At 44.8% G+C, this 24,009-nt stretch overlaps 1 pseudogene; it reads right to left on the reverse strand.

The window, feature by feature from the left end:
* Positions 1 to 348: 348 nt before the first annotated feature.
* Positions 349 to 24,009, reverse strand: part of LOC106582544 (alsin-like) — a 55,272-nt pseudogene continuing 31,611 nt past the window's right edge.

Here is a 24,009-nt window from a genome sequence, read left to right on the forward strand (position 1 = left end):
AGACAATAATTCCCAGTTCAGTGAGACAGGGTCTAGGGCTGCTGGTTCAGTACCACTACGTCTTGGCTGGTTCAGTGAGACAGGGTCTAGGGCTGCTGGTTCAGTACCACTACGTCTTGGCTGGTTCAGTGAGACAGGGTCTAGGGCTGCTGGTTCAGTACCACTACGTCTTGGCTCCTCGTTCAGTGAGACAGGGTCTAGGTCTGCTGGTTCAGTACCACTACGTCTTGGCTGGTTCAGTGAGACAGGGTCTAGGTCTGCTGGTTCAGTACCACTACGTCTTGGCTGGTTCAGTGAGACAGGGTCTGGGTCTGCTGGTTCAGTGTGACTGGGTCTAGGGCTGCTGGTTCAGTACCACTACGTCTTGGCTCCTCGTTCAGTGAGACAGGGTCTAGGTCTGCTGGTTCAGTACCACTACGTCTTGGCTGGTTCAGTGAGACCGGGTCTAGGTCTGCTGACTCAGTACCTCAACGTGCGGTCGTAGGCTCCAGCAAAGTTCTAGCAGTGTCAGAATGTTTTAGCCTTTATCGTGTAATGTTGCTGGTGTTGTGAGCCGATCCCGGTGACTAACCAATAGGGTGAGCCCGATCCCGGTGACTAACCAATAGGAACACGGCCGTCCCTGATTATCGACACAATAATACGACTATTGTGAATAGTCAGATTAATATACTAGTTTGATTAAAACGTTTACATGCTTTGCAACAACAACAAAAAATATGATTTCCCTTATAATCTTGATTACATGACACATCTGAAATCAGGCTAAAATGATTGGACTTTGATAAATGCACAAAAATCGGTCAATCAAAATAAACGTTCTACCATAGCGACCATGTTATTTTTGGGGGGAGTTCAGACATACACATTTTCTACGTGAAAACTATTTCTAAAATGCGTACTGTCAGTTTTTTCCCGAACTCACATCCCTCCTGCCTAAGCATAGAGAAAGGCTAGCGCACCTGGTGCTTTAGACACGCTCAGATCAAACCGCTGCAGTCCATGTGGCCTACATCGACTCAGATCAAACCGCTGCAGTCCATGTGGCCTACGTCGACTCAGATCAAACCGCTGCAGTCCATGTGGCCTACGTCGACTCAGATCAAACCGCTGCAGTCCATGTGGCCTACGTCGACTCAGATCAAACCGCTGCAGTCCATGTGGCCTACGTCGACTCAGATCAAACCGCTGCAGTCGATGTGGCCTACGTCGACTCAGATCAAACCGCTGCAGTCGATGTGGCCTCGCAAGCCAATCGTAGAATGTGACGACGAAACTGAAGCAAATCGTACAATCTGGCCAGGTTGATATCAATATTTAAATCTGGTAACATTGCACAGCGTGACGTGATAATCGTAACAGATTAGTCTGCTAAGGCCTTTAAATGCCAGCTTCAGAGTTGAGATAAATGTGTGCTACTCTCGCCCTTCACTAGCCTTATTGATGTTGATGTGTGACTACTGTTTAGAGATTCTGGTTCCCATGGACTCTTACCTGAGCATGAATCAGAGCGTCGTTGAACAGGATAAACCAGTTAACAGAGAACCTTCCGGCGTTCTGGAGGGTCAGGCTCTTGTTGCTACTCTCTTCCACCAGCCTGCGCAGGGGCTGACGAAGAGCATCCTGGGAGCAGAGCGGAGAACACAGTGGTACTGTATTTAAAGAGTAAAATATTCTCTACACAGCAGCCTGGGGCTGACGAAGGACATCCTGCAGACTAGCAGAGTTCACCAAACACAGTAGAAACACATCTGAGACTAACAGGATAACAGTAAGAAGCATTAGATCTATAGACAGGATAACTAGTGGGATCTATAGACAGGATAACTAGTGGGATCTATAGACAGGATAACTAGTGGGATCTATAGACAGGATAACTAGTGGGATCTATAGACAGGATAACTAGTGGGATCTATAGACAGGATAACTAGTGGGATCTATAGACAGGATAACTAGTGGGATCTATAGACAGGATAACTAGTGGGATCTATAGACAGGATAACTAGTGATATCTATAGACAGGATAACTAGTGATATCTATAGACAGGATAACTAGTGGGATCTATAGACAGGATAACTAGTGGGATCTATAGACAGGATAACTAGTGGGATCTATAGACAGGATAACTAGTGGGATCTATAGACAGGATAACTAGTGGGATCTATAGACAGGATAACTAGTGGGATCTATAGACAGGATAACTAGTGGGATCTATAGACAGGATAACTAGTGGGATCTATAGACAGGATAACTAGTGGGATCTATAGACAGGATAACTAGTGGGATCTATAGACAGGATAACTAGTGGGATCTATAGACAGGATAACTAGTGGGATCTATAGACAGGATAACTAGTGGGATCTATAGACAGGATAACTAGTGATATCTATAGACAGGATAACTAGTGATATCTATAGACAGGATAACTAGTGGGATCTATAGACAGGATAACTAGTGGGATCTATAGACAGGATAACTAGTGGGATCTATAGACAGGATAACTAGTGGGATCTATAGACAGGATAACTAGTGATATCTATAGACAGGATAACTAGTGATATCTATAGACAGGATAACTAGTGGGATCTATAGACAGGATAACTAGTCATATCTATAGACAGGATAACTAGTGGGATCTATAGACAGGATAACTAGTGGGATCTATAGACAGGATAACTAGTGGGATCTATAGACAGGATAACTAGTGGGATCTATAGACAGGATAACTAGTGGGATCTATAGACAGGATAACTAGTGGGATCTATAGACAGGATAACTAGTGGGATCTATAGACAGGATAACTAGTGGGATCTATAGACAGGATAACTAGTGGGATCTATAGACAGGATAACTAGTGGGATCTATAGACAGGATAACTAGTGATATCTATAGACAGGATAACTAGTGATATCTATAGACAGGATAACTAGTGGGATCTATAGACAGGATAACTAGTGGGATCTATAGACAGGATAACTAGTGGGATCTATAGACAGGATAACTAGTGATATCTATAGACAGGATAACTAGTGGGATCTATAGACAGGATAACTAGTGGGATCTATAGACAGGATAACTAGTGGGATCTATAGACAGGATAACTAGTGATATCTATAGACAGGATAACTAGTGGGATCTATAGACAGGATAACTAGTGGGATCTAGACAGGATAACTAGTGGGATCTAGACAGGATAACTAGTGATATCTACAGACAGGATAACTAGTGATATCTAGACAGGATAACTAGTGGGATCTATAGACAGGATAACTAGTGGGATCTATAGACAGGATAACTAGTGGGATCTATAGACAGGATAACTAGTGATATCTACAGACAGGATAACTAGTGATATCTACAGACAGGATAACTAGTGATATCTATAGACAGGATAACTAGTAATATCTATAGACAGGATAACTAGTGGGATCTATAGACAGGATAACTAGTGATATCTATAGACAGGATAACTAGTGATATCTATAGACAGGATAACTAGTGATATCTATAGACAGGATAACTAGTAGGATCTATAGACAGGATAACTAGTGGGATCTATAGACAGGATAACTAGTGATATCTATAGACAGGATAACTAGTGGGATCTATAGACAGGATAACTAGTGATATCTATAGACAGGATAACTAGTGATATCTATAGACAGGATAACTAGTGGGATATATAGACAGGATAACTAGTGGGATCTATAGACAGGATAACTAGTGGGATCTATAGACAGGATAACTAGTGGGATCTATAGACAGGATAACTAGTGATATCTATAGACAGGATAACTAGTGATATCTATAGACAGGATAACTAGTGGGATCTATAGACAGGATAACTAGTAATATCTATAGACAGGATAACTAGTGATATCTATAGACAGGATAACTAGTAGGATCTATAGACAGGATAACTAGTGGGATCTATAGACAGGATAACTAGTGATATCTATAGACAGGATAACTAGTGGGATCTAGACAGGATAACTAGTGGGATCTATAGACAGGATAACTAGTGCAAGAGATCGTTGGGGCGGCAGGTAGCCTAGTGGTTGGAGCGTTGGACCTGTAACCAAATGGTTGCTGGATCGAATCCCAGAGCTGACGAGGTAAAAATCTGTCGTTCTGCCTCTGAACAAGGCAGTTAACCCACTGTTCCCCGGTAGACCGTCATTGTAAATAAGAATTTGCTCTTAACTGACTTGCCTAGTTAAATAAAGGTTAAATCATATATATATATTTTTTTTTTAATCGTTCAATATTTTGTATTAGTTCATCAATAACATGTCTACGGTTCTATAGTCTTGCATTATCATACAGCCCAAGTCTCATTGGAAACGTCGGAAATCAAGGTACAGTAACATGGCCAGTGCTCTTCCAATATGTATTGATAGTTAACGGACCAACAACAAAACATATCTACGGTTCTGTAATATCTGTAACAGGACCACTCTACTCACCGTCGTCTTCCCAGAATATGTCCTCCAGAACTGGTTAGTTGTCTCTGCCTCCTTCCTCTTCCTCCTCAGGCTGCGAGACAGTGCCTCATACCTGGAGCAGCCCTCCTGCAGCCTCTGGTATTCCACTGTACTCTGAGAATACCAGGAGAAAGGCTTGAAATGTGATTGATTGATTGATTGATTGAGAAGATATAGTGACAACATTCCCACAAAGACTTTACAACCTGTTTAGAAGTATTGATAGATGGAATGTACGTACCACATCGAAACAGGTGGCCAGTTTGAGCAGCAGCCTGCCGTACTCGCGGACGTGTTGTATAGGAGAGTAGAACAGCGTCACCAACAGGTCAAACAGAGGAACCTTGTCTTCACTGGACTCTGACAGCTGACGCAAAACCTCCAACTTCTTACCAAAACACTCCCTGGAGAGGACATAATGGGAAGTTGTATCAGGAATGTGAATGTGCTATGTAGCCTAATATAAACTCAGCTCAAAAAATAAACATCCTTTCAATGTCAACTGCTTTTTATTTTCAGCAAACTTAACACGTGTAAATGTTTGTATGAAAATAACAAGATTCAACACCTGAGACGTAAACTGAACAAGTTCCACAGACATGTGACTAACAGAAATTGAATAATGTGTCCCTGAACAAAGGGGGGGGTCAAAATCAAAAGTAACAGTCAGTATCTGGTGTGGCCACCAGCTGCATTAAGTACTGCAGTGCATCTCCTCCTCATGGACTGCACCAGATTTGCCAGTTCTTGCTGTGAGATGTTACCCCGCTCTTCCACCAAGGCATCTGCAAGTTCCCGGACATTTCTGGGGGGAATGACCCTAGTCCTCACCCACCGATCCAACAGGTCCCAGACGTGCTCAATGGGATTGAGATCCGGGCTCTTCGCTGGCCATGGCAAAACACTGACATTCCTGTCTTGCAGGAAATCACACACAGAACGAGCAGTATGGCTGGTAGCATTGTCATGCTGGAGGGTCATGTCAGGATGAGCCTGCAGGAAGGGTATCACATGAGGGAGGAGGATGTTGCCCTTGTAACGCTCAGCGTTGAGATTGCCTGCAATGACAAGCTCGATCCAAATCGATCCCGCTCCAGAGTACAGGCCTCGGTGTAACGCTCATTCCTTCGACGATAAACGCAAATCCGACCATCACCCCTGGTGAGACAAAACCGCGACTCGTCAGAGAAGAGCACTTTTGCCAGTCCTGTCCGGTCCAGCGACGGTGGGTTTGTGCCCATAGGCGACGTTGTTGCCGGTGATGTCTGGTGAGGACCTGCCTTACAACAGGCCTACAAGCCCTCAGTCCAGCCCCTCTCAGCCTAATGCGGACAGTCTGAGCCCTGATGGAGCGATTGTGTGTTCCTGGTGTAACTCGGGCAGTTGTTGTTGCCATCCTGTACCTGTCCCGCAGGTGTGATGTTCAGATGTACCAATCCTGTGCAGGTGTTGTTACACATGGTCTGCCACTGCGAGGACGATCAGCTGTCCGTCCTGTCTCCCTGTAGCGCTGTCTTAGGCGTCTCACAGTACGGACATTGAGCACTGATGGAGGGATTGTGCGTTCCTGGAGTAACTCGGGCAGTTGCAGTTTGCTGAGTTTATGTTGTAGAGAGGTAGAGAGTTCAGGTTGCCATCTCTGTTTTAAATATTTTGATATTCACTGTGAACACTGAGGCTGTACCCACTTTGAGTTACAGTTTAACAGTGGCTAAGAAGGATACTCTGGTTATTTGATCATAATATAGGCCTACCAGATTGGCCTGTAAGGCCTGGCCATAGAGTGGGGTTTTTGTTCTTCATTTTAGTTAGGCCAGGGTGTTACATTGGGTGGGCGTTCTATGTTCCTTTTTCTATGTTGTTGTATTTCTTTGTTTTGGGCCGTGTGTGGCTCCCAATCAGGCACAGCTGAAGCTCGTTGTTGCTGATTGGGAGTCACACATAAGGAGCCTGTTTTTCCTTTGGATTTTGTGGGTAATTGTTTCTGTTAGTGTTTTGCACCTGACAGGACTGTTTGGCTGTCAGTTTTCTCGTTTTGTTTTGTATAGTGTTCACGTTATTAAATTAAAATCATGATGAACACTAACTCCGCTGCACCTTGGTCTACTCTCTCTCACGACAGCCCTTACACTACCATCAAAAACAATGGAGAAAATGCATTCCATAACACTTTAACATGGAAATAACTGTTCTATCATTCAGTCTACAGTAGCAGCCAAAATGTGGTGTTCAATGAAAAGGCCTACATTCCACGAGAAACGAACACGCAGGGCTTAAGACAACAAAAAAAAGCTCTTTGCCTGACTCGCTTTTCAAAGTTTTTGTGCTCTTGTAGGAAGCAATCACTCCCCCGTTGCTGATTACAAATAATCTATAACTGGGCTAACAACTCACTAACTAGCAAAGGGTATGAACAACATGTTCACGCTTGGCTACATGCAGCTCTTGCTTCGATCTCAAAACAAACTCTTATATTCACGACCGCTCATGCTGTAAACACAGTCCAGTTCAAAGTAAATGGCACACACCATATATGGCAATGGACTGCTGAGTCATGCGTGTCAATGTAATAGAATCCTACTCTGATGCTTTCTACCTACAACAAAATCTCTTGCATAGTTACTAGTTTTGCATACTAAGTCTTGCATAGTTTGTTTTGTTTTGGTATTTTATATTGATTCAATCACAATTCCCACAGTAAAGGGAAACATTAAAAGAGTTATCTAAGGGGGAAAATCTGAGTGAAGAAAGTTGAGTGAAGCTCAATCTCGTGTTTCTATGCCCGGCCTGATATTTCTTCTGCGCAGCAGTCTTGGAGGCTTAAAGTGAACATTGACGATAGGCAAATATTTTCCCGGTACTGCGTCCCTCCACTATTAATTTTGCCAGGAAGCCGTACCAGACTTTACTTTCACCCCTGCTCATAATGTCCATGCTGTATGAGTTAGGGCTGTGACGGTCAAGGGAGCAAAGCTAGGTTGAAGATGACAAAGTTTAAAGACAAGAGGATTCTAATATCCCAGAACTATTTGCAACAATGGGACAGCTATGCTAGTTAGCAACCGTGCTGGTCCAATTAATCTGTTTATTTTCAAAAGAATCTTCCGCATCGAATCCTAACTTGTCTTATAACCTTAATGTTATCTTTGTTAAATTCTACCTTAAATACTTGCTACACTAGAAGTTAATGATTACATACATGAGGAATGTATATGGTGGGGTCAATGGAGGGTGGATAAGAAGTAGAGGTCTGGAAAAGTTACAAAGTGAGAGAAACGGCAATCACTTGGTTGCGGTCGCTGATAAAGTTGGATAGCTGTGGATTAGTGAAGAATGTGGGCCGAGGTCAGGTCAGGTAGATGAAGTGAGAAGGAACAGTTTTATTACACACACATCACTTAAACTTCCTGACTAGCAACAAAGATGTATTGGCTGTCTAAATGTTCAAGGACTCCGCCTAATAGGAGACTATAAACACTTGTGCTGGTGGAAATATGTCTGTCTTTTTTCCGCTGTTTTGACCCAGCGGGTGAATAAACTTGGTTTGAGTTTTGACTAGTTGTCCATTAGGTTCTGACAAACCGAGTGAAAAAAAAACAAACGAACAGTTTGGCGTTGTCGACGGGGTTCCACCACGATTTGTAGTCGGTACTGGAGAGTCCGAATCAGTGAAGCAGGAACTGGCACACAAAAAAAACCAAGGCAGGCACAGATCCTAAACCTGTTACCAATCATTCTGACATCTTGGGGGAGATGGGAATCGTAGGCTGAACCAATTATACGATACATACCTAGAAAGCATGATTTTATTCAGTAGTCCCATTGTATTACGACCGGTCGTAGATTTATGGTATATGGTAACTCCTGGAAGATAAGCCCGAGTAGGGTAGTCCCTGCAGAGGGTAGTACCCGCAGAGGGTAATTCCTAGGGTGGTAAATCCCGAGTGTGTTGGTTTCTGCTAGCTTCATGTAAGCATAGGGTAACTCCCGGAAGATAAGCCTGAGCAGGCACGGTAGGTTGTAGAGAAGTAGTCCATGGAGAAGGACCAAAGGAGGGAATGTTTGCGGGAATGTGGGATGGTGGATCATAAGTTCTGGACGAGAGCCTCATCCATGGTTAGAAAAGCAAGAAGATATTGAAGTTGTTTGAACATGATTTGAGTATATTAGCTGTATCAATAAAGAGAAGTTGGTTTATGCCCTATTGGGGCAGGGAACCGTGACTGATTATGTGGAAATAGGAAGACAACTGTGAATAATTTTGGTAATATGTGTCGTCAACAACAATGATATTTGAAACGTGACACACTGGTATAAGATATTAGGTCTACCGTATTCTCCAGTACTAAATTGGCAGACGCTTTGTTACTGGTTCTTCGCTAACGTTAGCTAGCTCGTCTTGCACATCTACAGGGATGGTGGATTTTGGTCGAGTTCTTAGTAGTTCTGTTGGGCATGTTGTCGGAGATTTTTGAGAAACAGCCGTCAAGACTCATTGTAGGGTAACTTATTTAGCCAATTCTACCACTTTTTCAAGCTAGGAGATTAATGTAAGAATATCAATTTTACGAACGCCACGTGAGCTCGCTGAAACACCGGGTTCTCTCTACGGCGCCATCCCCCCCCTCTCTCGTTACTGGTTCCAATACAAGGCATCAGGTCTTGTGACCAAATTATTAGGTACCTACAAGGTAACTACTCTCCAGGAAGTGGGTATAACTAACAAACAAAAACAAAAAGAGCTGTGAGTGAGGCAATTTAGGTTAATAAGGACTGAAGCATGTACATTTTGAGGGTTCTGTGTTGGTACAGTATGTAGATGATTTGTTATTGCCGTCAAAAGACAAAAGAAATTCATATGCGAGACCTCACTACATTAGTAAATTATATCGCAGAGCAGGGTCACAAAGCATCATATGAGAAAGCACACCAAACAAAACAAGAGGTAACATATTATTTTGGGAAGGGGGTTTCGATTTCAAAAGGCACGAAGCTCATTACACAAGATCGATTAGCGACAATGCGTTCTTTGGCACGACCACAAAAAAAACACTCCTCGTACACTCAGGGAAAACCCTAGGTGTTTTTCAATCTCGTGAGACACTTTATTCCGTCTTATTCTCGAATAGCTTTATAGAATTGACGAAACGGAAGAGGGGTAAACGAGAGATTAGAGCGGAGTTCATGTTGTGAGTAATTGTTTGTAGAGTTTTGAAGAAGCAATTCTGTGAAACAACATTTTTTTTTGGGGGGGGGGGGGGGTTACCAAACCTAAAATGACATCTTACATTTTTTTTTGTAGTGTGGTGGTTAAACGATCCATTGTTTTAATTATGATTTGGAAAGGAGAGTAGACAGAGCGCCGTCCCTAAGGGGTACTGCTCAAATCTACTGAGTCTAGGGAGGGTTTCCTCCTACCCTCTCAGGAAACCTTATCTTTTCGTGTCCTCCGAGAAGGGACGTTATTAGAGAACCCATTAGATGGTAGCTTGGGCTAACCATGACAGGGACATTGATAGGATGGGTTTAAAAATATATATTTTTTACCGTGTCATCAGAATCAGAACGTTAAAACACATCAATAGATACGGCTTTCTGGAAGATACAGTACAATTAACTGTAGCCTGCGTCTTGCTTTGACACACGAGGATGAAGGAAACTTACATTTACATTTTAGTCATTTAGCAGACGCTCTTATCCAGAGCGACTTACAGTAGTGAATTCATACATTTATAATTTTTTCCCCCGTACATGTAATCTCTCTCTTCCCTGTTCAATATGTTTTCTAAAGGTGGGATGTAACATGTGGACCGATCATTGCTCCAGATGAGGGATTGTTAGAAACGGACTAATTGATTTGAGCAGGTGAACTAGAGGAAGTGACTAATGTGTTATAGGTTAGATGGAATGATTTACAGTGGGGCGAAAAAGTATTTAGTCAGCCACCAATTGCGCAAGTTCTCCCAGTTAAAAAGATGAGAGAGGCCTGTAATTTTCATCATAAGGTACACGTCAACTATGACAGACAAAATGAGAAGAAAAAAAAATCCAGAAAATCACATTGTAGGATTTTTAATGAATTTATTTGCAAATTAAGGTGGAAAATAAGTATTTGGTCACCTACAAACAAGCAAGATTTCTGGCTCTCACAGACCTGTAACTTCTTCTTTAAGAGGCTCCTCTGTCCTCCACTCGTTAGCTGTATTAATGGCACCTGTTTGAGCTTGTTTTTGTGGCCTGTGTTTGAGACAGAATGTTTACATAAGGTTGTTAGCTGCAGAGTCTGGCAGGACCCGACAGCAAGTGAGTCCCAAAAACCAAGGCGTCAACGCTACAGGGAATTGGGAAAGCGGAAGCGGAATGGAATATGACGGAGGTAGAGATTTTGTGTGGCTAATAAATTAAGGAAGTGGGTAAGAGTCTCTGGGGGAACGATACCACTCCTCTGTGTATAGTGATAGAGGGGATAGCTGGTAGGAAAGGAAGGACAGCTAATAGAGTCTCTGGGGGAACGATACCACTCCTCTGTGTATAGTGATAGAGGGGATAGCTGGTAGGAAAGGAAGGACAGCTAATAGAGTCTCTGGGGGAACGATACCACTCCTCTGTGTATAGTGATAGAGGGGATAGCTGGTAGGAAAGGAAGGACAGCTAATAGAGTCTCTGGGGGAACGATACCACTCCTCTGTGTATAGTGATAGAGGGGATAGCTGGTAGGAAAGGAAGGACAGCTAATAGAGTCTCTGGGGGAACGATACCACTCCTCTGTGTATAGTGATAGAGGGGATAGCTGGTAGGAAAGGAAGGACAGCTAATAGAGTCTCTGGGGGAACGATACCACTCCTCTGTGTATAGTGATAGAGGGGATAGCTGGTAGGAAAGGAAGGACAGCTAATAGAGTCTCTGGGGGAACGATACCACTCCTCTGTGTATAGTGATAGAGGGGATAGCTGGTAGGAAAGGAAGGACAGCTAATAGAGTCTCTGGGGGAACGATACCACTCCTCTGTGTATAGTGATAGAGGGGATAGCTGGTAGGAAAGGAAGGACAGCTAATAGAGTCTCTGGGGGAACGATACCACTCCTCTGTGTATAGTGATAGAGGGGATAGCTGGTAGGAAAGGAAGGACAGCTAATAGAGTCTCTGGGGGAACGATACCACTCCTCTGTGTATAGTGATAGAGGGGATAGCTGGTAGGAAAGGAAGGACAGCTAATAGAGTCTCTGGGGGAACGATACCACTCCTCTGTGTATAGTGATAGAGGGGATAGCTGGTAGGAAAGGAAGGACAGCTTACTGTACATAATATAGAGACTACTATGAAATCAAGTTGAATGTCATACATACCCAGATCATGGTGGGAGTAGCAGAGATGGTGTTGTGATTTACAGATTCCTGTATACAGGAAGCCACCTCACCAGAAAGACGAGCTACAGATTCCTGTATACAGGAAGCCACCTCACCAGAAAGACTAGCTACAGATTCCTGTATACAGGAAGCCACCTCACCAGAAAGACGAGCTACAGATTCCTGTATACAGGAAGCCACCTCACCAGAAAGACTAGCTACAGATTCCTGTATACAGGAAGCCACCTCACCAGAAAGACGAGCTACTGATTCCTGTATACAGGAGGCCACCTCACCAGAAAGACTAGCTACAGATTCCTGTATACAGGAAGCCAGCTCACCACCAGAAAGACTAGCTACAGATTCCTGTATACAGGAAGCCACCTCACCAGAAAGACTAGCTACAGATTCCTGTATACAGGAAGCCAGCTCACCAGAAAGACTAGCTACAGATTCCTGTATACAGGAAGCCACCTCACCAGAAAGACGAGCTACAGATTCCTGTATACAGGAAGCCACCTCACCAGAAAGACTAGCTACAGATTCCTGTATACAGGAAGCCAGCTCACCACCAGAAAGACTAGCTACAGATTCCTGTATACAGGAAGCCAGCTCACCAGAAAGACTAGCTACAGATTCCTGTATACAGGAAGCCACCTCACCAGAAAGACGAGCTACAGATTCCTGTATACAGGAAGCCACCTCACCAGAAAGACTAGCTACAGAATCCTGTATACAGGAAGCCACCTCACCAGAAAGACGAGCTACAGATTCCTGTATACAGGAAGCCACCTCACCAGAAAGACTAGCTACAGATTCCTGTATACAGGAAGCCACCTCACCAGAAAGACTAGCTACAGATTCCTGTATACAGGAAGCCACCTCACCAGAAAGACTAGCTACAGATTCCTGTATACAGGAAGCCACCTCACCAGAAAGACTAGCTACAGATTCCTGTATACAGGAAGCCACCTCACCAGAAAGACGAGCTACAGATTCCTGTATACAGGAAGCCAGCTCACCACCAGAAAGACTAGCTACAGATTCCTGTATACAGGAAGCCACCTCACCAGAAAGACTAGCTACAGATTCCTGTATACAGGAAGCCACCTCACCAGAAAGACTAGCTACAGATTCCTGTATACAGGAGGCCACCTCACCAGAAAGACTAGCTACAGATTCCTGTATACAGGAAGCCACCTCACCAGAAAGACTAGCTACAGATTCCTGTATACAGGAAGCCAGCTCACCACCAGAAAGACTAGCTACAGATTCCTGTATACAGGAAGCCAGCTCACCAGAAAGACTAGCTACAGATTCCTGTATACAGGAGGCCACCTCACCAGAAAGACTGCTTATCAACCGTTAGGACCCAAAGTTTACACCATAATGAGGCTGTTCACAAAGGGGTGGGGCGTAGATCAGCCTTGGGATGAGAGACGTGTGCACAGGGAAGTATTATCCACAAGTACCGACTGTAGCAGAACACAGGAAGTCATTGGAGATGTTGGTGGCTAGAAAACCAGGTATCAGTTGGGAGACAGGTAGGGAGTATCTGACAGATTCAGGAAGTGGCTGTAGGTACAGTAACAGAAAGGAGCAGCAGAAATGGTGAAGGAGGCTATAGTAACAGCATGGAACTGGACTACGACGCAAATCAGGAGTATGTTGAAGTATCATGGTCAGCGTTAGTGGTCGCAGGGGGTTACCCTTGGTAGCATTGCTGGGATATCACCTTCTGAAGGCGTTGATGTTGAAATGTGTACACAGTGCTGATTTACCTCAAGATGAGGTCGAGTTGATTAAGGTCACCGCACGTGTATATCGGGTGGCCATGGAGGACGAAGGAGATGGGGGCTGAAAGTGTTTATCTGGCGTGGGAACACTTTTTTTTTGTAACCTGTGACTAACGGGGGAAGACTGAGTGACAGCATGAGGATTTGTTTTTTTTAGGGCCTTCATTCTATTGACCAGTAAAGTAAAGAATGCCAGACATCACACATGGCTAAGCTACCCTAAAAGATTTTGGTGTCAAGGAGAAACTCCACACCACGGTGGAGAAACTGGGAGCCGTGGAAACCCAGCTCAAAGTTAGTGAGAACCAACTTAGTGAGTTAGTGAGAGCCAATAACGAGAAAACTAAAAAAAGGTGATATTTGTCAGTTGCCGTGGTCGGGGAACACCAGGCCATTCGACCATCACAGCACCCTGATCTACAAAGAGGTCATCACTGACATCGGCAGTGCCTACAATCCGGGTACAGGTGTATTTGCTGCCCCCTATTGGAGGGGTCTACTACTTCTGTTTCTTCTACCATGCTGGAGGAAATTGTGTCCAATATATTTCCCTGTTAAATAATGGAGAGTGCATGGCCAGTTCCTCTGATCACCAGCCAGTTCCTCTGTTCACCAGTCAGTTCCTCTGATCACCAGCCAGTTCCTCCGTTCACCAGCCAGTTCCTCCGTTCACCAGCCAGTTCCTCCGTTCACCAGCCAGTTCCTCCGTTCACCAGTCAGTTCCTCTGTTCACCAGTCAGTTCCTCTGTTCACCAGCCAGTTCCTCCGTTCACCAGTCAGTTCATCTGTTCACCAGTCAGTTCCTCCGTTCACCAGCCAGTTCCTCCGATCACCAGCCAGTTCCTCTGTTCACCAGCCAGTTCCTCCGATCACCAGCCAGTTCCTCCGATCACCAGCCAGTTCCTCTGATCACCAGCCAGTTCCTCCGTTCACCAGCCAGTTCCTCCGTTCACCAGCCAGTTCCTCCGTTCACCAGCCAGTTCCTCCGTTTCACCAGTCAGTTCCTCCGTTCACCAGCCAGTTCCTCCGTTCACCAGCCAGTTCCTCCGTTCACCAGCCAGTTCCTCCGATCACCAGTCAGTTCCTCTGTTCACCAGCCAGTTCCTCCGATCACCAGTCAGTTCCTCTGTTCACCAGCCAGTTCCTCCGATCACCAGTCAGTTCCTCCGTTCACCAGCCAGTTCCTCCGTTCACCAGCCAGTTCCTCCGTTCACCAGCCAGTTCCTCCGTTCACCAGCCAGTTCCTCCGTTCACCAGCCAGTTCCTCCGTTCACCAGCCAGTTCCTCTGTTCACCAGTCCATTCCTTGATTCCAGGGACCACATGTACATAAAATGTACACACGCGCATAACTCTAAGTGGATTTGGATAAAACCATCGGCTAAAATTGCATATTATTATTTGTTAATATTATTTTTGTAAACAGTGAATCTTTCCCACATAACTGTAATGCCTGTATTGGGTGCATCCAGATGGGAATCGTTGGGAGAAATACATTGGTTGGCTAGCTGTCCTCTACTGTCTAGGTAGAGTAACATTACCACGTTGTCTGGTCGTTACACTCTTGCTCAACACCAAGACAAATTACTCTCACCATTTCTGCACATTGCAAAAGGAATGCGTTCTTTAAGAGAAGTAGAGGGTTTCTACCTGATCAATAAACAGTTAGTGATGAGGAAGTCAATATGGTTAGTGTAACTGGGGTGATGTACGGTACAATACACAGTAAGAGTTTACACAAAAGATAGTGCAACTGGGATAAGGTAAAATAGAAGGACTTACACAGAGGGCTTCATGAGGGCTTGGAATCCCCCCCATAACCAGGAAATTACCCACTGAGCCACAGTACCTGCAGAGATAGAGAGAGGGATCGAGAAAACAGATGGTGAGAATGAATGAATGAATGAACGAACAAATGAACGAAGAAACAAAGAAGGAACATGAGAAGGGAAGACTCGGGTGGAGGAGAAGGGAAGACTCAGGCGGAGGAGAAGGGAAGACTCAGGCGGAGGAGAAGGGAAGACTCAGGCGGAGGAGAAGGGAAGACTCGGGTGGAGGAGAAGGGAAGACTCAGGCGGAGGAGAAGGGAAGACTCAGGCGGAGGCCATTTGACATTGTAACTACTAAAGAAGAAACAACACTAAAACAGACATCTCAGCCTAGTAGTTGTGTACTTGCTCTTGATACATGTCCAGGAATGTGTTAGCGTGTTTCAGGATAACCAGTCCCTTGACATCCCGGTCAGTACGGAGGAAGGCTGTAAGGGAGACGGAGTGTTGTCCTGTCAGGTGACACAGCCTGCTGTAGCAACTAGCCAGGGACTGGAACAGCAGGGTGGACGTTGGGCCCAACACCGTGCACACAGACTCTAGAGGAGACACAGATAGTACACAGATCAATCCACCACCCTCTCTATAACACACAGATCAATCCACCACCCTCTCTACAACACACAGATCAATCCACCACCCTCTCTACAACACACAGATCAATCCACCACCCTCTCTACAACACACAATCCACAACACACAATCCACCAGCCTCACTACAACACACAGATCAATCCACCACCCTCTCTACAACACACAGATCAATCCACCACCCTCTCTATAACACACAGATCAATCCACCACCCTCTCTACAACACACAGATCAATCCACCACCCTCTCTACAACACACAGATCAATCCACCAACCTCTCTACAACACACAATCCACCACACTCACTACAACACACAGATCAATCCACCACCCTCTCTACAACACACAGATCAATCCACCACCCTCTCTACAACACACAGATCAATCCACCACCCTCTCTACAACACACAATCCACAACACACAATCCACCAGCCTCACTACAACACACAGATCAATCCACCACCCTCTCTACAACACACAGATCAATCCACCACCCTCTCTACAACACAGATCAGCCAGAAGAGGCCTAGCTTCTTTCCTCTCTAGGTTTCTTCATAGGTTTTGGCCTTTCTAGGGAGTTTTTCCTAGCCACCGTGCTTCTACACCTGCATTACTTGCTGTTTGGGGTTTTAGGCTGGGTTTCTGTACAGCACTTTGTGACATCGGCTGATGTAAAAAAACGGCTTTATAAATACATTTAAATATCTCATAAATACATTGAGATCAGTCCACCACACTCTTTACCACTGTTGTGTCGTCAACAAACATAATGATTGAGTTGGAGACATGCGTGGCAACACAGTCATGGGTGAACAGGGCGTATAGGAAGGGGCTGAGCACGCACCCCTGTGGGGCCCCTCCGTGTTGAGGACAAGTGTGGCGGAGGTGTTGTTGCATACATTCACCACCTGGGGTAGACCCATCAGGAAGCTTAGTGACGAGCATGGAGGGCACTATGGTATTGAAGGCTGTGCTGTAGTCGATGAACAACATTCTTACAAAAGTATTCCTCTTGTCCAGCTGGGAAAGGGCAGTGTGCAGTCAAATCAAATCAAATGTTATTTGTCACATATGCCGGGAATAAAAACAGGTGTAGAATTTACCGTGAAATGCTTACTTACAAGCTCTTAACCAACAATGCAGTTTTAAGAAAATAGAGTTAAAAAAATATTTACTAAATAAAATAAGGTAAAAAAAATTAAATAACACAATAAACAGGTGGTACCAGTCATTAGGGGGGTACAGTTTAGTCGAGGTAATTTGTAGGGGGGGGGGTCATTGCAATTAGTCTGGGTGGCCATTTGATTAATTGTTCAGCATTCTCATGGCTTGGGGGTTGAAGCTGTTAAGGAGCTTTTTGGACCTATACTTAGCGCTCTGGTACCGCTTGCCGTGCGGTAACAGAGAGAAGAGTCTATGACTAGGGTGGCTGGAGTATTTGACAATTTTTTAGGGATTCCTCTGACACCGCCTGGTATAGAGGTCCTGGATGGCAGGAAGCTTGGCCCCAGTGATGTACTGGGCCGTTCGCACTACCCTCTGTAATGCCTTATGGTCGGATGCCGAGCAGTTATCATACCAGGCGGTGATGCAACCAGTTAGGATGTTCTCGATGGTACAGCTGTAAAACGTTTTCAGGATCTGGGGACCCATGCCAAATATTTTCAGTCTCCTGAGGGAGAAAAAGCATTGTCGTGCCCTCTTCACAACTTTCTTGGTGTGTTTGGACCATGATAATTTGTTGGTGGATACCAAGGAACTTGAAGCTCTCAACCTGTTCCACTACAGCCCTGTCCGTGTGAATGGGGGTGTGTTCGGCCCTCCTTTTCCTGTAGTGAACGATCATCTCCTTTGTCTTGCTCACGTTGAGGGAGAGGTTGTTGTCCTGGCACCACACTGCCAGGTCTCTGACCTCCTCCCTATAGGCTGTCTCATTGTTGGTGATCAGGTCTACCACCATTGTGATGTCAGCAGACTTAATGATGGTGTAAGAGTCGTGCTTAGGCCACACAGTCGTGGGTGAACAGGGAGTACAGGAGGGGCCTAAGCACACACCCCTGAGGGGCCCCCGTGTTGAGTATCAATGTGGCAGATGTGTTGTTGCCTACCCTTACCATCATTTAGGCAGGTTACCTTCACTTTCAGGGATTATGGTGGTCTGCTTGAAACATGTAGGTATTAATATTAGACATTTCGCACACCAGCTGTTATTGACAAATAGACACACCTCCACCTCTCGTCTTGCCGGACGTAGCTGTTCTGTCCTGCCGATGCTGGAAAACCCAGCCAACTGTATATTGTCCATGTCGTAGTTCAGCCACGACTCGGTGAAACATAAGATAGTACAGTTTTTAATGTCACGTTGGTAGGATAGTGTCAAACGGAGACCATCCAGTTTATTCAAAATCAAATCAAATGTTATTGGTCACATACACATGGTTAGCAGATGTTAATGTGAGTGTAGGGAAATGCTTGTGCTTCTAGTTCCACAAGTGCAGTAATATCTAACAAGTAATCTAACAATTGGCAAACAACTACCTTATACACACAAGTGTAAAGGGGTGAATGAGAATATGTACATATAAATGTATGGATGAGCGATGGCCGAGGGGCAAAGGCAAGATGCAGTAGATGGTATAAAATACAGTATATACATGTGATATGAGTAATGTAAGATATGTAAACATTATTAAAGTGGCATTAAAGTAGCATTGTTTAAAGTGACTAGTGATCCAATTTATTAAAGTGGCCAGTGATTTGTTCTCAATGTAGGCAGTAGTGATGGCTGTTTAGCAACCTGGACTTGAGACAGAAGCTGTTTTTCAGTCTCTCGGTCTCAGCGTTGATGCACCTGTACTGACCTCGCCTTCTGGATGGAAGCGGGGTGAACAGGCAGTGGCTCGGGTTGTTGTTGTCCTTGATGATCTTTTGGCCTTCCTGTGACATCAGTTGCTGTAGGTGTCATGGAGGGCAGGTAGGTTGCCCCGGTGATGCGTTGTGCAGACCTCACTACCCTCTGGAGAGCCCTGCGGTTGAGGGCGGTGCAGTTGCCGTACCAGGCTGTGAAACAGCCAGACAGGATGCTCTGGATTGTGCATCTGTAAAAGTTTGTCAGGGTTTTGACAAGCCAAATTTCTTCAGCCTCCTGAGGTTGAAGAGGCGCTGTTGCGCCTTCTTCACCACACTGTCTGTGTGGGTGGAACATTTCAGTTTGTCCGTTATGTGTACGCCGAGGAACTTAAAACTTTCCACCTTCTCCACTACCGTCCCGTCGATGTGGATAGGGGGGTGCTCCCTCTGCTGTTTCCTGAAATCCACAATCATCTCCTCTGTTTTGTTGACGTTGAGTGAGAAGTTGTTTTCCTTACACCACACTCCGAGTGCCCTCACCTCCTCCCCTGTTGGCCGTCTCGTCGTTGTTGGTAATCAAGCCTACTACTGTAGTGTCGTCTGCAAACTTGATGATTGAGTTGGAGGCGTGCATGGCCACGCAGTCATGGGTGAACAGGGAGTACAGGAGGGGGGCTGAGCATCCACCCTTGTGGGGCCCCAGCGTTGAGGGTCAGCGAAGATGTTGTTTCCTACCTTCACCACCTGGGGTGGCCCGTCAGAAAGTCCAGGACCCAGTTGCACAGGCCGGGGTTGATGAGCTTGTGGGTACTATGGTGTTGAATGCTGAGCTGTAGTCAATGAACAGCATTCTTACATAGGTATTCCTCTTGTCCAGATGGGTTAGGGCAGTGTGCAGTGTGATTGCGTCGTCTGTGGACCTGTTGGGGTGGTAAGCAAACTGAAGTAGGTCTAGGGTGTCAAGTAAGGTGGAGGTGATATGATCCTTGACTAGTCTCTCAAAGCACTTCATGATGACAGAAGTGAGTGCTACGGGGCGGTAGTCATTTAGTTCAGTTATCTTTGCCTTCTTGGGTACAGGAACAATGGTGGCCATCTTGAAGCATGTGGAGACATCAGACTGGGCTATGGAGAGATTGATGTCTCAACGTCAACAGTGAAGAGGCAACTTCGGGATGCTTGCCTTCTAGGCAGAGTTGCAAAGAAAAAGCCATATCTCAGACTCAGCCAATAAAAAGAAAATATGGGCAAAAGAACACAGACACTGGACAGAGGAAGATTGGAAAAAAGTTTAATGGACAGACGAATCTAAGTTTGAGGTGTTCGGATCACAAAGAAGAACATTCGTGAGACGCAGAAAAAATGAAAATATACGGGAGAAGTGCTTGACGCCATCTGTCAAGCATGGTAGAGGCAATGTGATGGTCTGGGGGTGCTTTGGTGGTGGTAAAGTGTGAGATTTGTACAGAGGATAAAAGGGATCTTGAAGAAGGAAGGCTATCACTCCATTTTGCAACGCCATGCCATACCTTGTGGACGGCGCTTAATTGGAGCCAATTTCCTCTTACAACAGGACAATGACCCAAAGCACAGCTCCAAACTATGCAAGAGCTATTTAGGGAGGTAGCAGTCAGCTGGTATTGTGTCTATAATGGAGTGGCCAGCACAGTCACCGCATCTCAAACCTATTGAGCTGTTGTGGGAGCAGCTTGACCGTATGGTACGTCAGAAGTGCCCATCAAGCCAATCCAATTTGTGGGAGGTGCTTCAGGAAGCATTGGGGTGAAATCTCTTCAGATTACCTCAACAAATTGACAACTAGAATGCCAAAGGGTCTGCAAGGCCGTAATTGCTGCAAATGGAGGATTCTTTGATGAAAGCAAAGTTTGAAGGACACAATTATGATTTAAATTTAAAAAATATATATATTTATAACCTTGTCAAAGTCTTGACTATATTTCCTATTCATTTTGCAACTCATTTCATGTATGTTTTCATGGAAAACAAGGACATTTGTAAGTGACCCCAAACGTTTCAAGGGTAGTGTATAGCTATTCTGTGTTGAGCGGTTAACAAAGAAATAGGTCCTCCTATATGCTTAATTTAGAGTTATTAATGTAACTTTAGTTGTTCTACAAACATTGGGATATATGTTTAGATTTTTAATACATTGTAAGGCTGCATGATGAGACAAATGATGATTTGAAAAAAGTATCTTGAAAGGCATGAGCTCTGCTTAGTTTTTTTTGCGCAGGCTGTACACACTTCATCAGTCTCTCATTCACAATGAGACAAGCACTTGATAATGCCCAGAAATTCACAGCGGCATCCCCTTTGTGTGGCCCCGATGCACTCTAAAAAAAAAAAAGTACTGAGCGCTCCGAATCACATCTCACTCACATGGCTCTCCATCATGTGATCAGGTCTTTCTCACAGGCTACAAGTGAAGACAGGCACATCGGAGACACAACTGCGCGCGTCATTATCCAATTCCAAGGTAGCATATTACAGATATTGGAAGAAATGTCCACATTTACTTTTCGTCAGCCAACAAGATGAGTAGGCCTAACGAACAGCAAAAGCACTATCCTACGTCAATCTACTATCCCCCATTGTACAAAAGTCGACCTGTTCTATTCTGTGCGAGAAATAAATATTCCAAACATAGTCTGGGACAGTTGTGGGATGCGATAGATCCCAAATTAATACAACCATTAGCATCCCCCCCCCCCCCCAAAGATTTTACGCAATGTGGCTGACGCAACAGATCAGAACGTTTGGCTTAAAATGTTGATAAACTCTTTAAAAAAAAAATTGTTTTACCTTTATTTAACTAGGCAAGTCAGTTAAGAAAAATATCTTATTTTACAATGACGGCCTACACATTATAAGTGCAGCAACGCACACATGGGAGTAGGACATAACCGCAAATGTTCCATTAGAAAAAAATACCATTATCAAAAAGTGACCGCAAATGCAATTATTATGCTTTTATTATAAAGGTGCATTTTTAAGGTAAAAATGATCTTCCCCCAAATTTGAAACTCACACGCTGCTTTATATACACCAGTTAGGATCTACACCCGTTGTAAACCGGATTAATGTGCTTAATTTGAAGAAGTTATTTGGCCACTTTAGTTATGATACAAACCTTATCAAAACATATAGGCCTATGGGCAAGGCTACATGAGGTGTGCGACTATGATTTGAAAAAGTTGAAAAAAAAAAAAGCATTGTTTTTTATGCTGGGCATCATTCACAAGTGATCATATATAATTCACAAGTGATTGGCTAATATTGTCACCCATCACACTATTCTTGATTTAATCTTGTCTTTAAATATACTAAATAATATATTTTACATTACATTTTAGTCATTTAGCAGACGCTCTTATCCAGAGCTACTTACAGTAGTGAATGCATACATTTCATACATTTAAAAAAAAATATTCCGTACTGGTCCCCCGTGGGAATCGAACCCACAACCCTGGTGTTGCAAACACCATGCTCTACCAACTGAGCCACACGGGACAACATTCAGAATGGACCATTATCATGCACCTGTCTGGAAACAGGAGCAGTGGGAAAAAAAATACATTTAAATCCTCCTCTTTTATTAGAGGCCATCACTCTATTCTCTCACGCAATAGCCTATAGAAATATTGCGCAACATGAGCTCATGGACTCTCATGAAGTGTTTGATTAGGGTTTTCCATTACGTTTGCATTGCTGTCAGAGTGATTAGAGGGACAATAGAGTGCTGAGTACCTGGCAGTTAGCTAGTTTTGGTAGGCTACTAATGACCATCAGCAGCGTCAGAGCTTGGAGAAGAGTAATTACCGTGACTAAAAGATCAAGTGGAATTTGACTGCCTTCATGACTCATGACCGCCTGCGTGGCGGGTAATACAGTTACCTCAACAGCCCTATCCCTATGTCTGTATGTCTTTCGTCTCACCTTTCTTCAGTAGAGGCCTGACCACCCGCTTCTTGACGTCTCTGAGCCTGCAGTAGAACTTCCTGTCTGCTGCAGCCAGCTCGTGGAGAGCAGAGATGAACCCCATCACGTTGAGGTCAGCCTGGGCTAGACAGGACTGTCCTCCGCCATACACACTGCTGATGTAGCCCATCTAGACAGGAAGACACCAACACCATTACATAGCAATATTTTATGTGGCATGTTATGATATTGCCCAGATACATGACTGTAGGCTCTTACGGAGTTAGCCTAGGAGTCTACAGCCACGTCTCAGGGGACAAGTTACTGGTAGGAGTCTACAGCCAAGTCTCAGGGGACAAGTTACTGGTAGGAGTCTACAGCCAAGTCTCAGGGGACAAGTTACTGGTAGGAATCTACAGCCAAGTCTCAGGGGACAAGTTACTGGTAGGAGTCTATAGCCACGTCTCAGGGGACAAGTTACTGGTAGGAGTCTATAGCCACGTCTCAGGGGACAAGTTACTGGTAGGAGTCTATAGCCAAGTCTCAGGGGACAAGTTACTGGTAGGAGTCTACAGCCAAGTCTCAGGGGACAAGTTACTGGTAGGAGTCTACAGCCACGTCTCAGGGGACAAGTTACTTGTAGGAGTCTACAGCCACGTCTCAGGGGACAAGTTACTGGTAGGAGTCTACAGCCAAGTCTCAGGGGACAAGTTACTGGTAGGAGTCTACAGCCAAGTCTCAGGGGACAAGTTACTGGTAGGAGTCTACAGCCAAGTCTCAGGGGACAAGTTACTGGTAGGAATCTACAGCCAAGTCTCAGGGGACAAGTTACTGGTAGGAGTCTATAGCCACGTCTCAGGGGACAAGTTACTGGTAGGAGTCTATAGCCACGTCTCAGGGGACAAGTTACTGGTAGGAGTCTATAGCCAAGTCTCAGGGGACAAGTTACTGGTAGGAGTCTACAGCCAAGTCTCAGGGGACAAGTTACTGGTAGGAGTCTACAGCCACGTCTCAGGGGACAAGTTACTTGTAGGAGTCTACAGCCACGTCTCAGGGGACAAGTTACTGGTAGGAGTCTACAGCCAAGTCTCAGGGGACAAGTTACTGGTAGGAGTCTATAGCCAAGTCTCAGGGGACAAGTTACTGGTATGTTACAGTGGGGGGGAAAAGTA

This window comes from Salmo salar, chromosome ssa21 (assembly GCF_905237065.1).
Source record: "Salmo salar chromosome ssa21, Ssal_v3.1, whole genome shotgun sequence".
Lineage (NCBI taxonomy): Eukaryota > Metazoa > Chordata > Actinopteri > Salmoniformes > Salmonidae > Salmo > Salmo salar.